Source organism: Notechis scutatus, chromosome 3, assembly GCF_049901735.1.
Source record: "Notechis scutatus isolate UNSWTSFEM ecotype Mainland chromosome 3, rNotScu1.2, whole genome shotgun sequence".
NCBI classification, from domain to species: domain Eukaryota; kingdom Metazoa; phylum Chordata; class Lepidosauria; order Squamata; family Elapidae; genus Notechis; species Notechis scutatus.
This window is the reverse complement of record NC_142011.1, coordinates 151,985,408-152,008,696: the sequence shown is the minus strand read 5'-3', so window position 1 is coordinate 152,008,696 and position 23,289 is coordinate 151,985,408. Positions and strand designations below refer to the sequence as shown.

The following is a 23,289-nucleotide window of genomic DNA, read 5'->3' as shown; positions in this document are numbered from 1 at the left end:
TTCAGAGAACCGGCAAATACCACCTCTGACTGGAGATTTTACAGTATCCTTTCCCTGCCACAACCCACCAAGCCACGCCCACAGAACCAGTAGTAAAAAAATTTGAATCCCATCCCTGCTGGGATGGTTATTATATTTTGGGGTTTTAATTTTCAATAATTATGGGTAAGTAAGTGACTGAAAAATACACAGTGGCATGCAATTCTCAAGTTTTTGGGATAAAAAGATGGGATTAGTATATTTAGTTTTGCTTTTGTCTAAATAAAGAGATAATATATTTTGATATTTACTGTCAAAAAGGATTTGTCTATTGCTAATTTATGTTTACCTTTAAAACACATATTTTTGTAAAGTATTTACAAAATTAAAGATGAAAGTAATTTTAATAATTTTATTCAGCAGTTATTCTGTCCATGAGTTTTATGGTATAATACTATCTCTTTCCTTCAGATCTTAATCAGTTCCTTTATGTGGTACCTTCTTTTTGAATAGTCCCCAAATGACATCCATCAGATATATATGAACTGAAACACATCTAGATACATCAGATTAGGAAAATTGTTCTATAGTATTTGCAAGAGTTCATTGGCACTTTTATATTTGTTCTTTGGGATTTTAGTAGTTAGAATATTAACTGTTTGTTGACAGGTACAAAATGAAAGATACTGTGATGACCCAGAGTGTAACACAAATGTAACAAAATCCAAAACGTAAATAAATGTCCTTTAATGCCTCCAACTTGGCCCCACTGTTCAATAATACTCAGTTGGAGATAAAACATACTCAAAAATAGTCTTCAAAAGAAACTTAATGAGCAGATAGAGGTGAAATAAAAAACCAAACAAACTACAATGATGACATTTCCACAACGGAACAGGAGAAGTATTTACCAAATTCAAGGAGGTAACAAGGCACAGTCTGTTGGAAGGACGCCAACCAAGATAACTTCAGACCAAAATAAAACACGCTTTGTTTCCAGTGTTTGCCAGTATGCAGGTCCAAACTCTTATTCAGTTCTCACACCTGCAGCCCATGAAAAGGATCAAGGCCCTCTCCTTCTGAGGAGACCATGTCTCTCCCTTATTCTCTCCTCCCTGCGTGCCCTATGATGGATAGGGGATGAGCCTGGGTCCTCCTCTGACTGCTCAGCCAGCCTCTGCCCTTCCCCAGCCTCCTCCACAACCTCCAGAGCCACACTTCCACTCCCTGTCAGCTGTTCCTCCTCTCCCCCAGAGTCAGTCTCCACCAGGGGCATGACAGATACCATATTTGAAGTTTTCATTTTGAACATGGAATGCCAGAAACTAATCAAAAATAAAGGTAGCCCCTTTTGTTCAATGATAGCTTGGAAATATGGCAGCCTTGGAAATGGTACTTTACGGCCCATAAAGCATTTCTAACCATTGCCCCATGATCATATGATTGTGATCTCAGTGTTTGGCAACTGGTTGGCTCTTACGATCAGTTGCCAAGTGCCCTGTGATCATATGATCACCATTTGCAATCTTCTCTGCCATCTACTTTAGAAATTCAATGGGAAAGCCAGCAGAAAAAGTTGCAAGCTGCTGTTGTCTGCTGAGAGGACTCCCTCTCATTTCCGGGGGCTAGTTGGGGGAGTTCCTGCCAAGGGAAGATCAACTCCCTTGGTTGGGTGCAGAAATCAGTTAGAATCAGAATAGATCTGGAAGGCACCTTGGAGGTCTGCTAGTCCAGGAGTGTGAAACTCAAAGCCCGGGGCCCAGATCTGGCTTGCAGGGTGCTTAGATCTGGCCTGTGGGGCTGCCCTAGAAACAGCGAAGGACTAGCTGACAGTGCCTCTGCCAGCCCTCCCGAGCTCCTTGTTCACTGGCAGAGGTTTTCAGGAGGCCATCTCAGCTGAAAATGGAGCTCGGGAGCCTGTTTTCACTGGCAGAGTGCTCGGGCCACCACAGGCGCCCCCAACACAGATGATGATGAGCTGGCCATGTCCACCCTGGTCACATCCTCCCCAGCTCCCAAGGTCAAACACAACCCTGATTGAGTTTGACATCCCTGTGCTAGTCCAACCCTTTGTTCAAGAGGCCCTGTACCATTTCAGCCAAGTGACTATCCAATCTCTTCTTAAAAACCTCCGGTGATGAAGCAGCCACAACTCCTGGTGGCAAGCTGTCCCACTGGTTAATTGTCCTTACTGTTCGGAAGTTTCTCCTTAATTCCAGGTTGCTTCTCTCCTTGACTAATTTCCATCCATTGTTTCTCATCTTGACTTGTGGTGCTTTGGAAAATAAGTTGAGCGGAGAACATGAGTTGAGCACTGAAAATAAATGGAGCACAGATCCCAAAGATCCAGTCTTATGGAGGAGAGCTAAACTCAGCAAGGAGCTCTTTCACTCTGTGAGATTTAAAAACCTGGGAATGCTGGGAATTGCAGCCATTGAACAAAACTATCACGTGGGCATCTCACTTAATGACCACTTCATTCAATGACCAAGATTCGGATTCCAGTTGTGGTCGTAAGTCAAGTTCTACCTCATACATTATATTGACAGAGTCACACATGCAGGTCTTCTGTGAGGACCTTTTTTTACTATGAAATAAACTTCCTCAAATCCTCCACTTTGAAAGACAAGCTGTTTTAGGCAGCGATTCGGTGCTTCCTGAAATCTCATGAAGCACCACATAGCCAAAACCATAATTGCTTGCAGCATTTTAATAGGATCAGCTACTTTGACACTAATTAAACAGAAGACTACTAAAACTAAAAACAATTAAAAACAATATGTGAGAATTTGCTTGTGGCTCTTTCTGATGAGCACTAAAGGAAGCCAAAAGTTTTTCTTATTCTACAATATTCATAATTGCAAGGCTCATGAACAGTCCAATTAGATTTAAATTCCCCATGAAAAATATAGCTTTATATAGCACACAATCTCACATCATGTATTCCTGGGGGAAAATTATAGATTTTTTTTTGTTAATTGCCCACTTGTCATAATTTGCACATTCCACATGTCTTGCTCTTAGAACATTTGGGAACACTATTTAAAAGGAAGCTACCTCTATTCAAGGATTGATGTTTTCGTGACATCAATGATTGGTTTTACATGGAGTAGGAGGGAAATAGGAGTCATTTGCAGAGTGAAATACTGTCTGCACCAGCAAGTTTTAAGTATCTGATCTGTTTACTTAGAATAGGAGCCATAAGGATGCTAGCTTGCAGGCACAGATGAGAGAAATCTGGTCAACAAATAACAACTGCTCAGCTTGTATGCCATGAAGCACAAAGCAAACAATCTGATGACCAGTGGGAAAGGTAGGAGGAAGAAGCATCATGTGTAAGCTGCTCCACCTGGATAGCTTTGAAGGCTGAGGCTACAAATCGTTTTTCAAAGGACTAGCAACTGCAGTAGTTGGGGAGTAATGCAAACTGAATGGACTATAGGACATATCTAGGATTCAGAATTTCATTTCCCCCCCAAGTATTTGATAAGATGATCTTTTCTTTATCTGGATTGTGCATATTTGAGGGTGTTTATGGTATTTTATGAGCTTCAGTATGGTGAGAAATTGTATGCCAGTTTTCTGCAGCTTTTATTGAGGCAGCTCTAGGACACTGCAAAAAAGGGCTTGGGATTTATATACAGATGATGCTGTAGGTCAGGGGTCTCCAACCTTGGCAACTTTAAGCCTGGCGGACTTCAACTCCCAGAATTTGCAAAGCTGGCTGGGGAATGCTGGGAACTGAAGTCCGTCAGGCTTAAAGTTGCCAAGGTTGGAGACCCCTGCTGTAGGTTATTAAAGAAAAAAATACAAATACTTTTATTTCTACTTGGAAACTTCTGGACTATGTGCTTGAAATGAAAAAAAAAATGAAACTCTGATTTTGGGTTTTACCAATTAGATAGATTTGTTGTTATAGAAATGGCTATACTAGAATAGTTTATACTATTATGTAAAAGTAAAAAGTCGAGGTTTGATGTTAATGCTTTACTCTACTGCACCAAAGGGAGTCGGAAATCAGTGCCTTCCCCCCCTTTGCTTTCCCCCACTTTTCTCTTTCCTAACTTCCCAAACTATTTACTTTTGTATTTTTTTTTTTGTATGCTATATTATAAACTAATAAAATTGTTTTTTTAAAAAAGATGATGCTGTAGGTTATTCACCACTGGTATATAAAAACCTACATCCTATTTTAGGTTAAACTAACTGCCTATCTAGCCCAGTGTTATTCACCCTGATAGCAATGTTTCTTTTACAGTTATAAAGGAGATTCTCATACAGGTAATCCTTGTCTTACAACATTTCATTTAGTGACCATTAAAAGTTACCACGGCACTGAATAAAATGACCTATGGCCATTTTCCACAGTTACAACCTTTGTAGCATCCTCATGATCATGTGTTCAAAATTCAGATGCTTAGCAACTCGTTTAAAGCTCTGACCACTGCTGTGTCTCAAAGTCACGTGATCCCTTTTTGCAACCTTTTGACAAGCAAAGTCAATAGGGAAGCCAGATTCACTTAACAACTGGGTTACTAACTTATCAGCTGCAATGATTCACTTAAGAATTGTGGTAAGAAAGGTACTAAAATGAGGCAAAATTCACTTAACATAAATTTTGGGCTCAATTGTGGTTAGAAGTTGAGGACTTCCTATATTCAATATGTCAAATGATTATCTGATCCCTTTGTCAGGGGCCTAACTAAATGGAAAAATAAGAGCCAAACAATAATTTATCACCCAGTATCTATTTGGAAACGAAGTTGGTTAATGTAAATCAAATGGTTTGATCGAATGGTTTATAATTAACATGTTTGGACAGCTAAACAAACAAGAGAAGCTGAAATAAACATGAAGATAAATGACTTGCACAGAGAACATCATTTTTCTGAACCGTTGACTCAGCTTCCAATGGCAAGAGGAGGGGATTCTTCTCCTGTTTGGTTCTGCAGCTGTGCTGAGATGCTCTTTTATCTTCTTATATGCAACTGTAAAAGATGTTACGAACAGGGGTGGGCTTACAATTTTTTAGCAAAGGATTCTCTGCCCGTTTGTGGGGTGGGCGTGGCTATGGTGGGCATGGCCTAGTCAGCCTCCTGCACCATGGTGGAGGGGAGGCGTTTTTGCCCTCTCTGGGCTCCAGAGGCTTTCTTTGAGCCTCTGGGCGGGCGAAAATGGCCTCCCTGGGCTCCGGAGGCTCTCTGGAAGCCGGAAACGGGCCCATTTCTCGAACTTCTGGGAGGCTCGTTTGTCGTCCTCCCCGAGTGGGGACTCCTGGGAGGGGAGAGTTGAGCAAGGCTAGCCAGGAGTGGGATTTGGGGGTTCTCCGAACTGCAAGGAATCTTAGGAGCTCTCCAGAACCCCTGCAACCCCCAGCCCACCCCTGCTTATGAGATATGCTTAAAACAGATAGAACATGCTCCTACTCATATTCTTAGAAGTTTGGGAGTTTTCCTTAAGTAGAATTAGAGCGCTGTTTCCAGAGGACTTTTCTTATTGTGCAATAGCTAAAACCATAAGGAATGCAATACTGATGTGCAGCAGGAAAAGCTGTCCCTGAACCAGATGCCTGATGCTTTGTGTTCTTCCTTACCGTATTGATTTTATTCCTTGTTTGAAACTTCATTTCCCTTTAAAAATAAAGGCATTTATTCTGTAACAAAAACATTGGAATTGTTATTTGTTCTTTGAAGCTCAGAGAGTGGCACTGAGACTGTTAAAACAAGTTTGAACCTCTGAGCTGCAAGGTATTTTTTTTCTTATTTAGAAAAAGGTCAGGGCACACACCCCAACTGGCACACATCTGGGCACACACCCCAACTGGCAGAGCCAGATTGTGTAACAGGATATATAATGTATAAATTATTTTTAAATAACCATAACAAGTTTTCAAAACTTTATTATGTTATTTAAACCATATACTCAAATAGTTTTTGTACTCTATGTACAATGCAATTTCCACACACAATTCAATGGAATATTTTTTTACTTATACTGTACATAATGATAAGAAAAGGCTGGGACTTTTAACTTGCAGCAAAATATACAATTTTTAGGTCTCCTTCAAATTTCCTGATAGACGTATGGCTATATTATTTGGTACTTGCTTTTGGGAATGTGTTTTGTTCAAAACTATCCTGTTATGTTGCTTCAGTTTGATTTGACATATAGAGCTTAATGGACTTTACACCAGTAGTTTAGGTTCATACCACAATGCAGGAATATTAACTGGTTAAATAAATGGAATATTTTCAAATATCAAGGGGATGGGGACCTATTTTTGAACATCCCTCATTAAAATATGCCAGGTCCTGCAGCATTTCTAGCCCATCCATCTTGATTTGCTGGAATGTTTTCCCCCTTGAATCAAACATTCAATGATGTTCAGAAACTCAACACGATTCAGTTGCATATATAAAAGAGACTTCATGGGCTACATAGCTATAACACAGAAACATATCCAGTATCTTCACAGATGTGCACCTATGCAATAAAACAGTGAAGAGGTCATTTATATGACAGTTTTTATAGTGGAGTCTATCACTACTAGATTGGTATGCTAATACTATACTGCTAAAGATAATTGTAACATTTGAATGCTGAAGAAATAAACCTTCATAAGCCTAAATGATAGATGAATTAATCTAATTTAAAAATGTAGCCCAAAGGGGCTAAATATACAAAAAAGAAAAAAAGAAAAGTAACCCCAGGTGTTTCTTTTATAAATACATTGCACTAAAAAAAAAAAGAAATGAATTTCAGTATTTTTATTTTGTAAATTTGTGAACTTTCTATTTCCCCTATTCTATAATTATACTTACAAATGAAATATAACAAGAAAAAACATTTACTAGAAACAGCTCTAGTTTTGTAAAAAAAAAAGCAGCACTAATGAGACTTATCTATGTCCGCTGTACACCCTCTACTGGCTACATGAGGTTTTACAGAATCTTTTCTTAAATTCAAATCTTGTATTTTTTTTAATTAGAACCAGTATTGCTATAATTACTTTTAAAATGCTTTCTTTTGCATTACAGTTTTGTTGCTTGATTTCAGAAGCAGACAATTACAATTTTGTATCTTTTTTTTTTTTTTGACCAAGAACTGTACTGTCAACAGTAACACAGTTATGAAGTGAATCTGTGCTTTGTCAGGTCGCGAAAGGCGATCACATGGCCTCAGGATATTGCAGTCATCATAAATACATTCCAGTTGCCAAGCATCTGAATTTTGAACACATGACCATGGGGATGCTACAATGGGTGTGAGTGTGAAAAAGTCATAAGACACTTTTTAAAATGCCGTTATAATTTTAAACGGCCACTAAACAAATAGTTGTAAGTTGGTTTTTGGCAAACATGGCACTGTGTATTATGGTCATGCATCTCCACTTTGATCTCGTCCGTCAGTGTCCCACAAGTCTTATGATTTGTTCGGATGGAACTTTGCAACCCTAAGCCCTGCTGCCACATTGTTTTTTTGTTTTAAGAGAGAAGGCAGCTTTTTCCTGGCAACTGTTCAAAACAAACCATACCTGGTTCAGTCTTTTTCTAATTGTGCTGTCATGGATTTGAACATTTAACATGCTAACCAGAGTGTGAGGCGTAAATCTGGGATTATTTATTTTGCCATTTCTCTGAGCATGGCACAGTGTAACCTTGGGGTGAATTTGCTGGGACGTCCATTCCTGGGAAGATTGGCAACTGTCTTGAAGGTTTTCCACCTATGAATAAATCTTCCGCACTTTTCTGAATGATTTTATTTATTTATTTAATTTATTTATTTGATTTGCCAATTGTTTACAAGATAATAAGTATAAGTGTATACATAGTTGTGAATACATGAAATGGGTACATATAAGAAAAATAAGAGAAGAATAAGAGAAACAATAGGACAGGGACGGTAGGCACGTTGGTGCGCTTATGCACGCCCCCTACAGACCTCTTAGGAAAGGGGTGAGGTCAATAGTAGACAGTCTAAGGTTAAAGTTTTTGGGGTTTGGGGAAGAAACTACAGAGTCGGGATGACTTTCAATTCTTGGGAAATGGCCTTATAACCCTTTGCAGATTGATGGGCAGCAACAATGGCTTCTCTAAGATCACTCTTGATAATTTCCCCCTTTGACATTGTGTTAACACACACCTCAATGCCAGAGACCAGTAAACTCCCTCCCCAAATTGGCTTTTATAGTGAAAGGATTAGAGCATATAGACTTAAAGAGTGCACCTAATGCAACTTTTGATATATTTCTTGCTACTGAGCTGAGCTCCATTGTAACCTCGTGGCTCTATCTGCAAAGATAAAGCCTCCAGGCTAACTGCTAAGTAGCCTAGCTAAAGTAACTTGTGAAATGAAAAATGTGGATTCTGCCTGTTTGCTGCAACATAATGTGAGATAGCAACCCCAACAAAGCTCTGGGCTATAGGCCAGAAAATATATTCCTTTCCCCTTTCTGAGGTCCTTTTGTTTCAGACTGTGAAAATAATGAGCTTTTGCATGAACGAATGGATATGAAATTATGTTTCTAACACTGATGATCTTGTGCAAGTGGTGTAAACTATAAAAAGTTCAAGAAAAAGTCCTGTCTCCCACGCACCTGCTTTTTCTCTTTGCCTTGCTGTTTAAAGTGGGAGGTGAAAGGTCGCCCAGTTTTGTTTTGATCAGATTAAAAACTGATCATCAGATTGCCTCGTGTTCAGAGTTTCGTTGATCAGATTCTGAGGTGCACCCCAAAAAAACCTAACACTAGAAAGAGTCACAAATGGCCAGCCGGCTGTCAAGATTCACTGCTCTGGAGGAAGCCTGGAAATACCGTTAAATAATAATATTAGAATAAGAATTAGAACAGAATGGAATTCTTTATTGGCCTTTATTTATCCTTATGATTGATTTATCCTTTATTGGCTTTTATTTTATCCTTTAAAGCCGGGGTCTCCAACCCTGGCAACTTTTAAGACTTGTGGACTTCAACTCCCAGAATTCCTCAGCCAGCAAAGCTGTAGACTTGAACTCCACAAGTCTTAAAGTTGCCAAGGTTGGAGACCCCTGCTTTAAAAAGTTCCGTTAAAACACACACACACACACCAAGTTGCGCACACCTCCCCACGCGGCTCTTCCCGCGGTTAACTGTCACGACGTTTCCGGTTTTCCCGCCCACCCCTCCCGTGGGACGTTACGTAGCACGTTCCGACAATGACGTCTGACGCCGATTCTACGGCACGCCACTTGTGACCAAGATCATCACAAGCGGAGGAAGACGGCTTCCCCCCCTCTGGTAAGCAAAGGCCGACGGTTGGCGGTTACCGCGCGTTGCAGGAAGGCCTCCGCCTGCGACTGTTATAGGAGTCAATCTGTGGGTCTGATGGTTTTCTCAGACTTTCACCGGACCTTTTTCGTTTCCGTAGGGCTTTTTGGGCCTTTCTGCTGCCGTCGTTTTTCCCTCCTCCTCCTCCTCCTTCCTCCTTTAAAAAAAAATACAAGTTTTTGGCCAATCAATACCCGGTGCTGACACCCGAGGTTGATGAACCAATTTCTGAGTGGTTGGGCGAGGAGGGCGGGAATATAAATGCATATGGCGATTGGCTAAGGCGGCAATATTTTAAGGGTGGGGGGGGGGGAAAGAGTTCATCTCTCGAGTGCGCATGCGAGGTAATCATTACGGCTTCTGTCAGTCGTAGTGCGCAGGTTTTAGGTGCGACGGCTGTTACTCAGAAGTGCCGAAGGGAACCCCCCACCCCCCCGAGAAGCTTTTTGGAGAGTTTTTAAATTGTACTTCACTGAGACCTGACGCTGCTTTGCGCGACAAAGTTTGTTGTGCCCAGGCGGCTTTGTCCGTTAGGTCTGCAGAAATCCGGATCGCAAAAACCGAGGCGACCCATGAAATAGCAGCAAAAAGCTCAGAAAACCCTAATTCTGCGCTTCTGTCTAGCAAATTATATTTGGAAATATGTACTAGGCACAAATCTAGGCCGTTTGAGTTACCTTACCTCAGGGGTGTCCAAATTTGACAATTTTAAGGCTTGTGGACTTCAACTCCCAGAATGCCTCAGCCAGCCGTGAGGAATTCCGGGAGTTGAAGTCCACGAGCCTTAAAAGGCCAAGTTTAGAGACCCCGTTCTAGAGAATAGTTAACAATGAAGAGCTTAGAGCAGTATTTCTCCTCCTTAGCAACTTTAAGATGTCTTAAGATCTTGGCAGTTTTAAGATTTGGGGAGGTGACGTCCACACACCTGAAATTTGCCAACGTGGTTTAGAGTATGATCTCTCAATACGCACTCCTGCTAGAATCAGGGTTCTCCAACCTTGGCAACTTTAAGACTTGTGGACTTCAACTCCCAGAGTTCCTCACCCTGTGATACATGGTTGTCATTCTGTCAAGATTTCTGCCAAAGTTCTGTCTGACGAGTGGATCCAACAAGAGAAGTGGAGCCAGATGAAGGATGTGGTGTACTTCTCAACTGAATTAAAAAGTGTGCGGCCTTATGGAACATTTCTCTTGTAATAAAAAGACCCTTTTTCAATATTTTTAAAGCATGCTCAGGCATGCTCCTTTGACACTAAAAATTTGTGGCAACATTTGGATGAGCCTTGCAGAAGTTTGGATGGCTTCCGATTGGGGTTCAGTATTATAATGCTAAACAAAATGCAGGCACTCTGAAACCTTGTGAAATCTTAATAAATTAAAAGATCAAGGAAAGATACAGTATTGGTGTCCTATATACAATTGTGTTTATGTTAAGGGTTCTCTTCAAAATAGCCCATAGCAATGCTGGTACAGAATATCCCCAGGCTTTTGAAGCAGCAAGGTGTTCTATATTTCCTGGGATGAGTATATTCTGCTTAGCAACTTCCTTCAACTTGGATTGTATATAGTGGGCTTCAACTTCTGTAATCCCTTTGCCAGAAAACCTTTTTATTTGACTATCATTGCACTGTTATTTTAATGTTTTCAGATTGGGGTAGGCTGAAACAGAACAACCACAGCAATTCCGTACCTGGAATAAAAGGTCAATCTGTTTAGATTCTTTCATGTTACCAAAGCTTTCTGGAACAGGAGAAATCTGTGGATGTTCTTCAATGAGTTTTTCACAATTCCTGTTAAGAATATGATAGCAATAGTAATAGATGATGATCTATGAGATTGATGGTATTAATATTCAACATCCAAATAATGAGATGTCACCAATAGTGACTAGGTATTGTAATATTAAGGAAAAAGTCTGAAGCCTGATAGCTGCCTGAATATATCCATGTGGTTTTCTTGGGAACAGAATATAAATACTTTGTCATTTATATCATGCAGCCTGATTTTTGACTTTCCAGTATGAGTCAGGACTTTAAAAAAAATGTTTGGGAAGAGCTAAGAGTTTGATGTCAATTTACATCTTGAATAAAAAGGGATGTAGTTTTGCTCAGAAGAACATTTATTATAGAATGTATCATTCAGTTTATCTAGCTCCCTCATGTATGTTGCTTGTATAGTGGTAAAGATTTGCCTTAAGGTTTGTGCAGTGCTCAATTTTTCTGGGAAAACTAATTCTTTGGAGTACACAGGGATGCTTACATAATACCTAATGAAAACTTCTTTTAGCAAATTGGGGTTCTATGGCTGCAACAAATTATTCTGGGCTTAAGAATTTGCTGACAGGTATTGTGTGTGTATTTCAAAGCACTTTTTTTTCTTTGAATCCAAAACACTACATAATCCCAATCTGTGTACTTTAAAAAAATAGAAAATAGCCATAGATACTTTTATTTATTGGCCTGGATGTTGTGATAGAACTATCTAACATGCTGCATGTTTTTTTATGCGCTCCAATTGAAGGCAGGAAGGGGCAGGAAGATCTTGCTGCAGTGACTCATGCTTAGACTACTGCAATGTGCTCTGAATGCAGCTGCCTTTGAAGCTGCAATTGGCTCAGAATGCAGTGGCCCTTGTGCTGATTGAGGTTTGCTGGTAGCAGCACGTTAGTCCGGTGCTACAGGCCTTGCACTGGTTGCCAGCAAGCTTCCTGGTGAAGCGTAAAGTGCTGGAACTAACTCCCAAAGTGCTACATGGTTTGGCACCTAGTTATGTACAGGATGTCATCCTCTCATTGGAATTGGCCTGACCAGTTTGGGAGAAACTATCAGCAATGCCAACCTTCATGGAGGTGAGGGTGACCGAGACTAAACAATGCTGCTTTTAAGTTGCTGTGCCTATTATTTGGAATGATGGTTATACAAAGATAACCTTAGTGAAGGAGTGCAAGAATTGTTAAGAGCAACTAAATGGCAACTTACCCTAGGAAAGGAGAAAGTGTGAGAAATTCAAAACAACTCTGCTAGGATACTGCTTAGTATACTAGGAGGTAGAAGGATATTCTGGCAAGTTTTTGAGAGTCTGTTGTTACACTCCACATAAGTAAAATGACATTATTGAAATCCTTGCTCTTCTCTTTCCTCACCCGGCCTACCTCAAAGAATTGACAGCAGCTTAAAACAGAATTGTGCAGAGAGGGCATTTGGGCCTCGATTCCATCTTGGCTTGTTTATAGTTTGGTTTGGTTAAGTTTATTTTACTCTGTATCGATTACTTTGTAGATTTCTTCTTTGAATACTTTATTGTATAATTTTTAATGTATCTTGCCTACAAACTGCTTAAATTTGTAGAAATTTGGCATTCTGTAAAAATAATAATAATGGTTGTGGTTTCAAGTAGCCATATAGTTTAAGTAACAAACAATATTGAGCTTTTAGTGCAAGATTGAAGCATTTTTCTTATTTTAAACCAGTTGCAAATGTAATTACAGTCTTCTACTTTAACTTGGGTATATTTTATGCATGGTCAAATCTTAATGATACACATTGCACAAGGATAAACATAATGAAAGTTTTTTGAGCTGCCTTATGAAACAAATTAGGTTCCCCAATCTGGGCATAAGCCAATGTGGGGATTTTAATACCCAGAATTCCTCAGCCAGCATAGCTTTTGGTGACAGGTCAGAATCAAAGCTGGTATTCTTATAGGTCATTTACATTTAAAAAAAGACTGATACATAATTTTTAAAACATACATATTTTGCTTGACAAAGTGGGTGATGTTTAACTCACTTTAAGGATGTCTTTGAACAGATACAATGCTTTTTAGAACATTTAAAAAAAAATTACATGGGGGCATGCAAGCTACCTGGAAATTAATTTGAAATGTATTTAATAACTCTGCCATGTATGCATACAATGTATGTCCATGTAGATTTGTTAACAACAATACAGAAATTGTTTGCCTTTATCTTCTGGAAATTGTGTTTTTTTAAATTGACTTCCCAAACTAGACTATAACCCTGTATTTCCTGGTGCTATCCTATCCAAGTGTTCAGTTTACTGAGGCTTAAATTGGGCAAACAGGTTTAGTTGCTACATCTTGTGTATTCTTTCTTATACTTGTGAAGGAATTAGGTAAGAAAACTTCTATAGAGTTTTCTGCTACAAATGCATTAGGAATAACACTGTACCTAGAGTTGGATTGCACCAGGAGGATACATTTAGTCTATTGTTAAAGTCGGGTGGTTGCTGTGGATGATGTTCCTCGTTTTGGAAAGAAGCAGGTAGTTAAAATGGTCTGGAAATTGTTTAATTCAGAACACATTTTTCTGCATGGAAAGGACATGGGTGTATGGTTACCAAACATCTAGCCAAAGGAGAACATGTCCCTCCTTTTTGTCCTCATGTCCTGCACCCAAATAGTATCTGATCTGAGTAGCTACAAACTGTCTCTTCCTGAACAGCTTTTTTCCAGAGCTGGTCCAACCACAGAAATAATTAACAAACAAATGACAAACAACAGTTAAAAATACAGAAAAAGAATAAAATTGGCTTATATGTTTGCAAGTGCAATGAGGATAACTATAAAATAATTATCCAATTATAAAAGCCTAAACTTATGTCACCTTAATTTTATTCATATAATTTACTGTCTCCAAGAGTTCAAAGTGGATTATGTGGGCGTCTCTTTTCACTTTATCCTTAAAATAGTAATCCTTTGAAGTGGGTTGGTCCACAGCTACTTTCAAAAGCAAGACTGAGGTATAGAAAAAGCCAATCTTCCATTATGGAGGAAGGCAAGAGTTGGCAAAACCGCTTTTGTTCAGTAGTAAGGACAGTTAAAGGATTAAAGGCCAAAATGAATATCAAACCTCTCTAACTATCTCCTCTCTAAAGAATTCAGGTCAGTTTCCCCAGTTTTGGAGGATTTAAAAGGGAAATATATACCTGCTGTTCCTGCAACGCATGGTTTCCCCTTGTCATAGGGAATCCTAAAAATGCACAAAGTTTTTTTAAAAGCCTCAAATATTGCCCACATAAAGGAAGGCCCGGGTGCTTGCAGGAGCCTGGAGTTCTAAAAATGTTAGGAGCCCTGCTACCTGGAGAATTACTACACCTTTTGTTTGCCTATATGTACAATTTGTCAGTGCTTTTGTGGTTTTAATTGTCGTGATATGGTTTGTTGCCCAAAATCAGTTGGATTGAGATGGGCAGTTATAGAAAAGGAAGGGAGGAAGGAAGGAAGGAAGTCACCACTGGGCTAAAATTTAATTCCAGGGATGCTTTTTCTAACTTTTTCTGCTTGTTGAGATTGTCAATGTAATTCCTGTTCTATCATAAGCCACTAACAGAGATGCCTTTAGTGGTAACACCAGATTTATATATATACATGTATGTATGTGTGTGTGTGTGTGTATGTGTATATATATATATATATACACACACACACACACACACACACATACATACATACATATATATATATATGCAGTAGTGCCTTGGCTAGAGCTACTAATCTGAATGGCAGCAAAGTGTTTCAAAAACCTCTAATAATGCCCTGATTATCTGGCGTTTTGCAGCCTGGGGCTTTGATGTTTTTTTTCACATGGTTTATCTATGTGATCTTACCTTATGGATCATCTTATGATCATACTGTCATTTTTTAAAATTGTATACTGCTTTGAATGATTTGTACACAAAATGTTAGGTATTTCTAAGAAATGCAAATAAAACCTTAAACAAAATTGGGATTTTTTTATGTGGGGATTGTAGAGGACAAGGTTTATGGATGCAGGGTATTGATTTTGGCAAGTTTCACTACATTCTTCCGCCTTTCCCAACTTGGCTGACAATCTAAAGAAGGAAAGATTTGGCAAATGTACACATATGCCTTCCGCTGGTTGACTCAGTTGCCTTCTGTCTTGAAGTATAGGTCCATAGTACAAGTATATAATAGTCCCATATAAAGAGGTAAGCATATTTACTAATAGTTGTGTATTATAACTGAACAGGCAAGTAGCTTAGATTTATGGTAAATCTTCTAGTGAGGACAACATATCACCACTTCTGATGCTTATCTTATTTGAAGATTGCTTTTTGAATTTGCTGTGTGTGCACATGTTGTGCTCATGTAGTTAGCAGCAGTACTGAAAGGATCCAAATATAAAATGACAGTTTGGTAACAAACCTCCCAAGGCTCATGAATTTTATTATTACACACATGAAACTTTTGAATTTTTGACAAAATGTTTTCTTTCAAGAGGAGGAATATTATAGGATAAGCGTGAATTGCATGGTAGAATTCTAGAATTTAGATGAAAGGAAAACTCTAGTGCCTAGAATTTGATTCATCTCAGCTAAGCTGTTTTGCATTCGTGGTGAACGTTCATTCATACAGTTCTCTTTAGGGACAGGATGATTTTAGCGATTGGTTGCTGATGATTGGGGAGGGAGCATCATTTTCTGTTTTTGTTTTTTCCACATAACATGTAACATTAACCTGATGGTATGATGTAAGCAAGTGATGGGATTTTTTACTTTTACTTTTCTGCATCACTTTTCTGTCTACCTTTTAGTTCAGGAAAAAAATATTTTTGTGTGTGCATAGATTGGCGAAGAAAAAGCATCCATGGCTAAGGATAAATTTGAAGCTGGGTCACCGCAGACCTAGTCTAACATGTTAACTATGACACCTCAGTGGTTTTGTATTGTGGGTTGCTTTAGTGCCCCTATATTTGTTATTCAACTTATATATTTATAAATAAAATGCATTGTTGAAAACACAGTCTCTGCTTTCCAAACAAATGAGATATGTGAAATGTCCCTATACTTTGTATAGCTAGGCATGTCACAAAGTTTCATGAGTAAGTTTAAGAATAAATGAAAAGTAGATCCAGTTGGATTAAATTCTCTACCCACTGTATATGAGTTTCATTGAACTTGGAGAAATAATTTCCTGTACTTGGAAATAATGTATAGGACTATACATTTTCACTAATTCAACAATTTTTGATTTATATCTGTTGAAAAAGTTCCAAAGTTTACAGGAGGCCCATTTTTCTAATGTTACTCTACAGTGTATGTGTTTCCATTTCTTGGCAATGTCCTTCAATTTTACCTGATATACTGCAATAAAACAGTAGGACTGTATGGTATTTAGATTTTTATTCAGGGCTGAAAGCACATTATAAATGAATAAATAAACCATACAGTAAAAATGCTTGAGATGGGGGTAGACTTACAAGTGAATTTTTATCCCCCCCCCCCCAAGATAATGGATTGTTTTCAATAAACATGCATGCAAGTGGAAGTAATACTGCCAAGCAATCATGATGAAACCATGGTAGAAGTCAAAGGGATTTCTAAAACAAAGCCACATAGAGAATCATGGTTTATAAAACAAGATCTTCAGTATACTTTAATCTGTCTGATCCATCAGTACTGTAGGGGTAATTTCCAGTAAAGCCAGACTTGAAAGAGAACAGTTAACAGCCTGTTTCAGTTTGTGCATGGACAAGCTGAATCTGTATATCTGTACTCCTTCCATTTTGGAGTCATTGTGGTCTGAATGAAGATACTGCAATTCACAATTTTTGAGCCGTTGAAATTTCAAATGTTTAAATGCTTTGCTCTTCTATTTTAGCTAGCATACTCCCCCCCCCCCCATATCAGGTTTTCTCAATATCTTGTCTCTTGCTGTCTCTCATTACACTTCATTTTTTTCATATTCATTTTTTTCTTCTTTGTTGTACTTTTTTCCCTCTAGCTTTCTCTTAGGCCTTTAAACAAAAGGATATGGTAATATATATCCTAACAGGAAAAAAGCACTTTAACTCAGTTGGGGTGCCACTAATTCAACTGCCAAACACAACTGCAGCACAGTGTGAGTTTTAATTTTTAAATAAAATGGAAACTTTGCATTCTAAATTTAGGGCTTTATAACATTTCTATAAGAGAGCAGTATTTTTCCATGATTGCAACTCATCATAATTTATAGAATGGTATGGGTTTGATAATTATTTTATTGATTTATCTATTTTAAAGTTTATACCCCACTCTTCAATCAAAGCAAAGTTTCCAAAGCTGGCTACATAAAAAAGAATTAAAACAGCCAATAAAACAATTTAAACAATTGGACTTAGAACAATTTGTTAAAAGTAAATTGCCCTAAACTAAAGTTTAAAGATCTAGGCCAGGGGTGTCAAACTCAAGGCCTGGGGGCCAGATCCAGCATGCGGGGTGCTTAGATCAGGCTCATTGGGCAACCCTGGAAACAATGAAAGACTGGCCAAGGTGCCTCTGCCAGCGAAAAGAGAGCTCCGGTTTCACTGGCAGAGGATTGCAGGAGGCCATCCCAGCTGGAAACGGATCTCTGGAGCTCATTTTCACTGGCAGAGTACTCAGGCCACTACAGGCGCCCTCGACACAAGTGATGTCTAACTGGCCACAACCACCCTGGCCACGCCCACTCCCCCTGCCCAAGGTAAAGCACAATCCTGATGTGGTCCTCAATGAAATCATGTTTGACAACCCTGATCTAGACAAATAAAAATGAGAACAGGCACACAGTCCTTAAAAAGCAAAACAAACCAGACCAAGAACAGAATTGAATTTTTAATTTATTTGTGTGTCACTTTTTAAAACAACACTTGTATGTGATAACAGGCAGAGAAACTAATAATGTCTTCTGTCATGAATTTTCCATGAAGATACCAGGCTTCTTTTATGTCTAAATCAGTCTTAGAGCTGGACTGAAATATCATTCAAGAGTGTTTGCAATTGTTTGCCAACCTCTAGAAACCATCTTGCTTACTTGGATGGATTGGATGGATGGATGGATTCTATTTAAGGTCGATGTTTAGGGTGAAAAAACCCTACTTAGTTTAGAAATGGCTTCAAAATAGCTGAGACCTGAAGCTTTACATAACCATGTATTATCTAGATTAGAGGGCACAATGTCTCAGTTGTTAAAGATGCTGAGCTTGCCAGCTGGAAAGCTGACAACTTGGGTTGGAGACCCGAACACCTTGTGACAGGGTGAGCTCCTGTTATTTGCCCCAGCTCCTGCCAACCTAGCAGCTCAAAACCATGCACATGTGAGTAGATAAATAGGTACCACTTTGCTGAGAAGAGAATACATTCTGTGTGCCTATACTCATAGTCATGCTGGCCACACAACCACAGAAGCATCTTTGGATAACACAGTCTCTCTTGGCTAGGAGAGGGAGATAAAGACCACCCCCTAGAGTTGGACACAACTGGACAGGGGAAACCTTTATCTAGCTTCAGCCGGTCAGTCTAATGTCATTTTAGATGTTACATGCAAGGACTAAATATATAAGATGCTAAATTGTGAGGTCAGGGTCTCAGCAACAGAATCTGCTCTGGATGTACTTACTCATTAAAGCAAGTGGCATCCATGCCCATTGTGGGTTGAAATAGCTTCAGCTTCAAAGTGGGAAATATGTTTCAGTATTCATTTAACGACAAAGATGGAGTTGTCTTTGATGGAGCTGATATCCTTGAACAGGAAAATCATGATTGGCTTACAGGAGATCCTGCATATTCATAGTCTGAAGTTTGTGTGCTACCAGAGAAATCTTAGTCTTCTTGACTCCTCACCATTAAAGGACCTCTGATGAGGCATTGCTCATGCATTGTGTGAATCAAGATTGTGATATCATATGAATAAACATTTTCAACAATCATTTGAAAACAATATGGACAGTGAAGCAAGCAGAAATGAGTAAAGGAATAGCTTTTAGCTGCAGGCTTGCAAACTATTTCAGTTTCATAAATGGCTTTTTGCAAATTTGCAAAGAGGCATCAATTCAGTTTCTTGACTTTGAGCTATGATTTTTTCCAGCAAAAGTAAGCCACATATAGATGCTTTTTTTTTTGATAGCAGGACTCTAAAAGTAGGCAATCCTTTGGTGTAATTACGATGTATGAACTTTGATGATTGGTGGTGTGAAATATGCTGGTTGCAGTGTGGGATTGTCCACAGAATAAGACATTGTTGCTTGCTTGGATACACAGAATTGTTTCTTACTGGAAAGAATGAACTCCAGGTTACCCTCCTGGCAACACTACTGTAGTTAAATCATATGCTTGGTCTTAGTTGGTATCATGGTATAGGAACATGCAGATTAATTCTTATCCATGCTGCGCCGAGAGTCCAAGATGGGTTAGACTCTGCCCTGTGACATCATAGAGCTGAGTCTGACACTATATAAAAAGCCAGCCCTTAGCTGGCTCTCCAACTTTGACTCAGCTCCTTGTCTTTGAGCTAGTGTCTTGGAAGCAGTGGAAGTTATCATCCAAACAAGATAGCAAAGAAAGGGAAAAAAAGAACTCCTTTTACACAGCTCCCAGAGCTCCGATGGAGCTGTGCCACGAGGAGCGCGGGGATCTGCTCTCCTGCAGCATCAAGGACTCTACGCTGCTGTTGGGAGGCTGCTGGTAAGGAGAGTGTTCAGAATCCTCCCATGCAGCCTTCCCCAGCGTGGTTGGGCTGCTGCTCCAGCTGCGAGCCGCAGCTATCTGTTTCGGCACCTCTCAGTTGTTCTGATCGAGGCAGCCATTTAGCGCTGTTTTCCTCATTTTCCTCCTCAGGCACCCCCACTGAGCCAGAGCAGTTTTTTTCCTCGCTCGGGGCTCGCAGAAGCCTAAGGAGCGACAGAGGCTCTGGGGCCTTCCCCCTGGAACCAGCACACATGCGAGTGGCCATTTTGTGGCAGTCGGCCATAATGCACATGGAGGGTAGCCATTTTTAATTGGCCCGACTTCAGGAATTATCATCCTAAAAGGCTTTTCTTCTGTTCTTGAGTGCCTGGCCCAGCGATAGGAGGCACATATATGAGGGTTGCTTCCAGCACCTCTTGTGTCCTTCCTATCTCCAGCATGGATGCAGATGGGGCCCAAGCAGAGCTCTCGGCCTAGAAGATCATGGCCCACAGGCCCAAAAGAGAAAGAGGAAGAGACATTTTGCACAGAGAGAGGCTGCAGCAAAGATCAGGGCCAAGGCGCTGGCACCGAAGAAAATTTGTAAGGCTGAACTCAGGGCTGAGAAGAGAAGACATGCTGCTCTGGAAAGGCAATTCCAAAAAACCTTGAAGCGGATGAGAGGGCATTTACAACAGACTTCCCATCCAGGGGATCTGCAGGTTTGCCCAGGGGTTGGTCCCAGGGAGGGGGAGGCTGAAGCCAGCACCTCCAGTCGTCTCCAAGCTTGGTCACCTGAAAGAGTAGAGGAAGAGTTTTGCCTTTAGGATTTAAGCAGATCTGGGCCCAACTTTAAGCAAGCTCCTCGGGGTCCCTCTCCTGGCCAGATCTCCCAGGGTGCCCATAGGCCTAGACCTGAAGCTACCTTTATGCCTTCAGCGGTAGGCCTACTCCCGGCTGAACCCCCCACTGGCAGTGGGCCTAGTGATATGGTCTCTGTGGTCTCTGTGGATATGGTCTCTGTGGCTATCAGGCAGGGCCTAGCAGAAGGCTTCCAGCAGCTCCTTTGTCCTTTGGGGGGGATCAGGCCTTGTTTCCTGCTTGCTCCCAAGGGGCCCCTCTTCAATATAGGGGATATCTCAGGCATCAGGAGATCAGCGGCCCCTTCACCCTCTGACTGGGGGGGAATATGATGATAGGGATTACACCAATCCCTTGGAGTGGAACCTCTCCTCAGGGTCCGAAGAAGAAGAGGGAGAGATCAGGGACCCTAATTTGTCAGAGGAGGAGGGTTTTGTCTTGAACAGCCCCCCTCAATGGCTGTTTTTAAGACTGCTTTATTTAAATCTCTTCTGCAAAAAGCATTGGTCACCGCCTAATTGACACCAGAGAATGTGGCCCCAGAACCCCAAGGGGATTTGTCTTGCCATGGGGACTCCCTCTTCTCCAAGCCAGTGGTTCATACAGAGGTCCTCCATCTCCTCTGTTGTTCCTGGACTTGGTTAAAAAGCAGGGTGCCTCTCCTGCTGCTGGGCCACGGCCTTCATCTCATGACAGGCGTTTTTATAAAGTGGGCCTTTTCTTGGCCAATGCCCTTGTAGTGCTTTCTGTTGATGTTCCAGTCATAGCCTTGTTTTCCTCCTCGGGCACCCCCACTGAGCCAGAAGACGTGCTCAAGGTCAAGGATAAGAGGTCAGAACAAACGCTCAAGCGCAACCACCAGGCATCAGGAGTTGGGCTGTCTGGACCTCAACAGCAGCATCCTTTTTTACAAGGGCCTTGCTCTGCTGGCTGCATCAACTGCAAGATCACTTACCACCCCCTGACTTCAGATCACATCAGGATCTGAACAAGATCATTGCAGCTGCTGAATTCACGGCGGACACCACTCTAAATTCAGCCAAGTTTGCCTCTAGGGCCATGGCCTCCTTGATGGCAGTGAGATGGCTCTGTGGCTGCAAAATTGGCAGTCAGACTCCCACCAAAAGTGGAAGTTGGCATTTGCTCCTTGCGCTGGAGAGAAGCTCTTTGGAGAAGCCCTGGACCCATACCTGGTTGAAATCAAGGACAAGAGAAAGGTCCTTTCTTCAACAGGAAAGAGGGTAAATTATCACCCAGCTCCGTATTTCTGTCCCTCCTCCTTCTGGGCCAAGTCCAACTCTTGCTTCTCCCATAACCAGAGGGCGTTCCCTCAGCGCCAGAAGCAATGACCAGAGGCAGTGGGCAGACAACAACAAAATATGGGTAAACGGCCCTTTCAAGGAGGAGGAGGTCGTTCCTTCTGATGCTCCAAGTGAATGCCTGTTCTCCCCCCATCGGAGGTCATTTGGCCTTCTTTGCCTCCAGATGGAAGAAGTCAACATCAGATGCCTGGGTGCTCAGGATAGTGAGGTCAAATCTGCAGTTGGAGTTCCTCTCACCACCCCCAAGTTTTTTTGTGAACTATCCTGTTTCTCGGGATAGTGCTAAACTGGCCCTTGTGGAATCAGCCATTCAACATCTCATGGACATAAGGGCCATAGAGCCAGTTCCAGTTGATCAACAAGGGCTTGGCTTTTACTCTAGGCTCTTCGTGGTCCCAAAGGCATCAGAGGGTGGTGGTGGCAAACATGCTCAACCTCAAGTTTTTGAACAGGTTTATCCCAAATAGGCGTTTTAAGATGCAGACCTTGCATTCGATCCCAGAGAGCATTCGGGAGTGTGACCTCCTCTCTTCCATAGACTTCACAGAGGCTTACCTCCATATCCCCATCTGCACCATCACCGCCAGTTTCTTAGTTTTTGTTACCAGAACAAGCATTTCCAGTACCGAGCCCTTCCTTTTGGGCTCTCGTTGGCCCCTAGAGTCATCACCAAAGCGCTGGTGGCATTGGTGGGTTCACTTCAAACAGTTCCAGTGAGGCTCCAATGTTACCTGGATGACATCTTGATCCACTTGACGTTGCTCCATTCTACTCAGCAACATCTCAACACTATGTTGCAGTTTCGACAGGACCACAGTTTTTCTATCAATTTCAAGAAAAGACACCTCTCTCCCACGACCAGACTTACTCCATTTGGGCACAATCATCGATATGTCCCTTTGCGAGGTTTTCCTCTCCCCGGATCGTGGGGAAAGCCTTAAACGAGATGCTTCAGATTCAAGGACAATGCACAGTCCCCTTATCTCATCTTTCCAGACTTCTCGGGAAAATGATTTCCTGCATCGGCATTGTCCTGTGGGCGCAGCTCCATTCTCAGATTCTTCAATGGTTCCTGTTACCATAACAACGAGCGGGAGCCAGCCACACTTCCTTCAGGGTACGAGTCCCACCACAGATTCTTTGCTCATTCCGCTGGTGGCAATCTCTGGCATTCTGGAGGGGGCACCTGTTCAAGGAGCCTGACAGAATCCTTCTCACCACAGATGCCAGTCTTCAGGGCTGGCGGGCCCTTCTAGCTGGCGAGATAGCCCAAGGGTGTTCATCTCAGGTAGACAGGACTTGCCCCATAAACCGGCTGGGACACAGGGCCATCTTCCTGGCACTAAAATATTTCCAGGCCAGGGTGGCAGGGGCCCACATG

The 23,289-nt window shown here is 41.1% G+C and overlaps 1 protein-coding gene across 1 annotated transcript in view; it reads left to right on the top strand.

The window, feature by feature from the left end:
- The first annotated feature begins 9,171 nt into the window (after window positions 1-9,171).
- ZNF407 (zinc finger protein 407) overlaps window positions 9,172-23,289 on the top strand; it is a 374,450-nt gene continuing 360,332 nt past the window's right edge. Inside the window, exon 1 of the mRNA XM_026669912.2 lies at window positions 9,172-9,253. The gene's annotated coding sequence lies outside the window, so the exon portion shown is untranslated. The remainder of the gene's footprint in view (window positions 9,254-23,289) is intronic.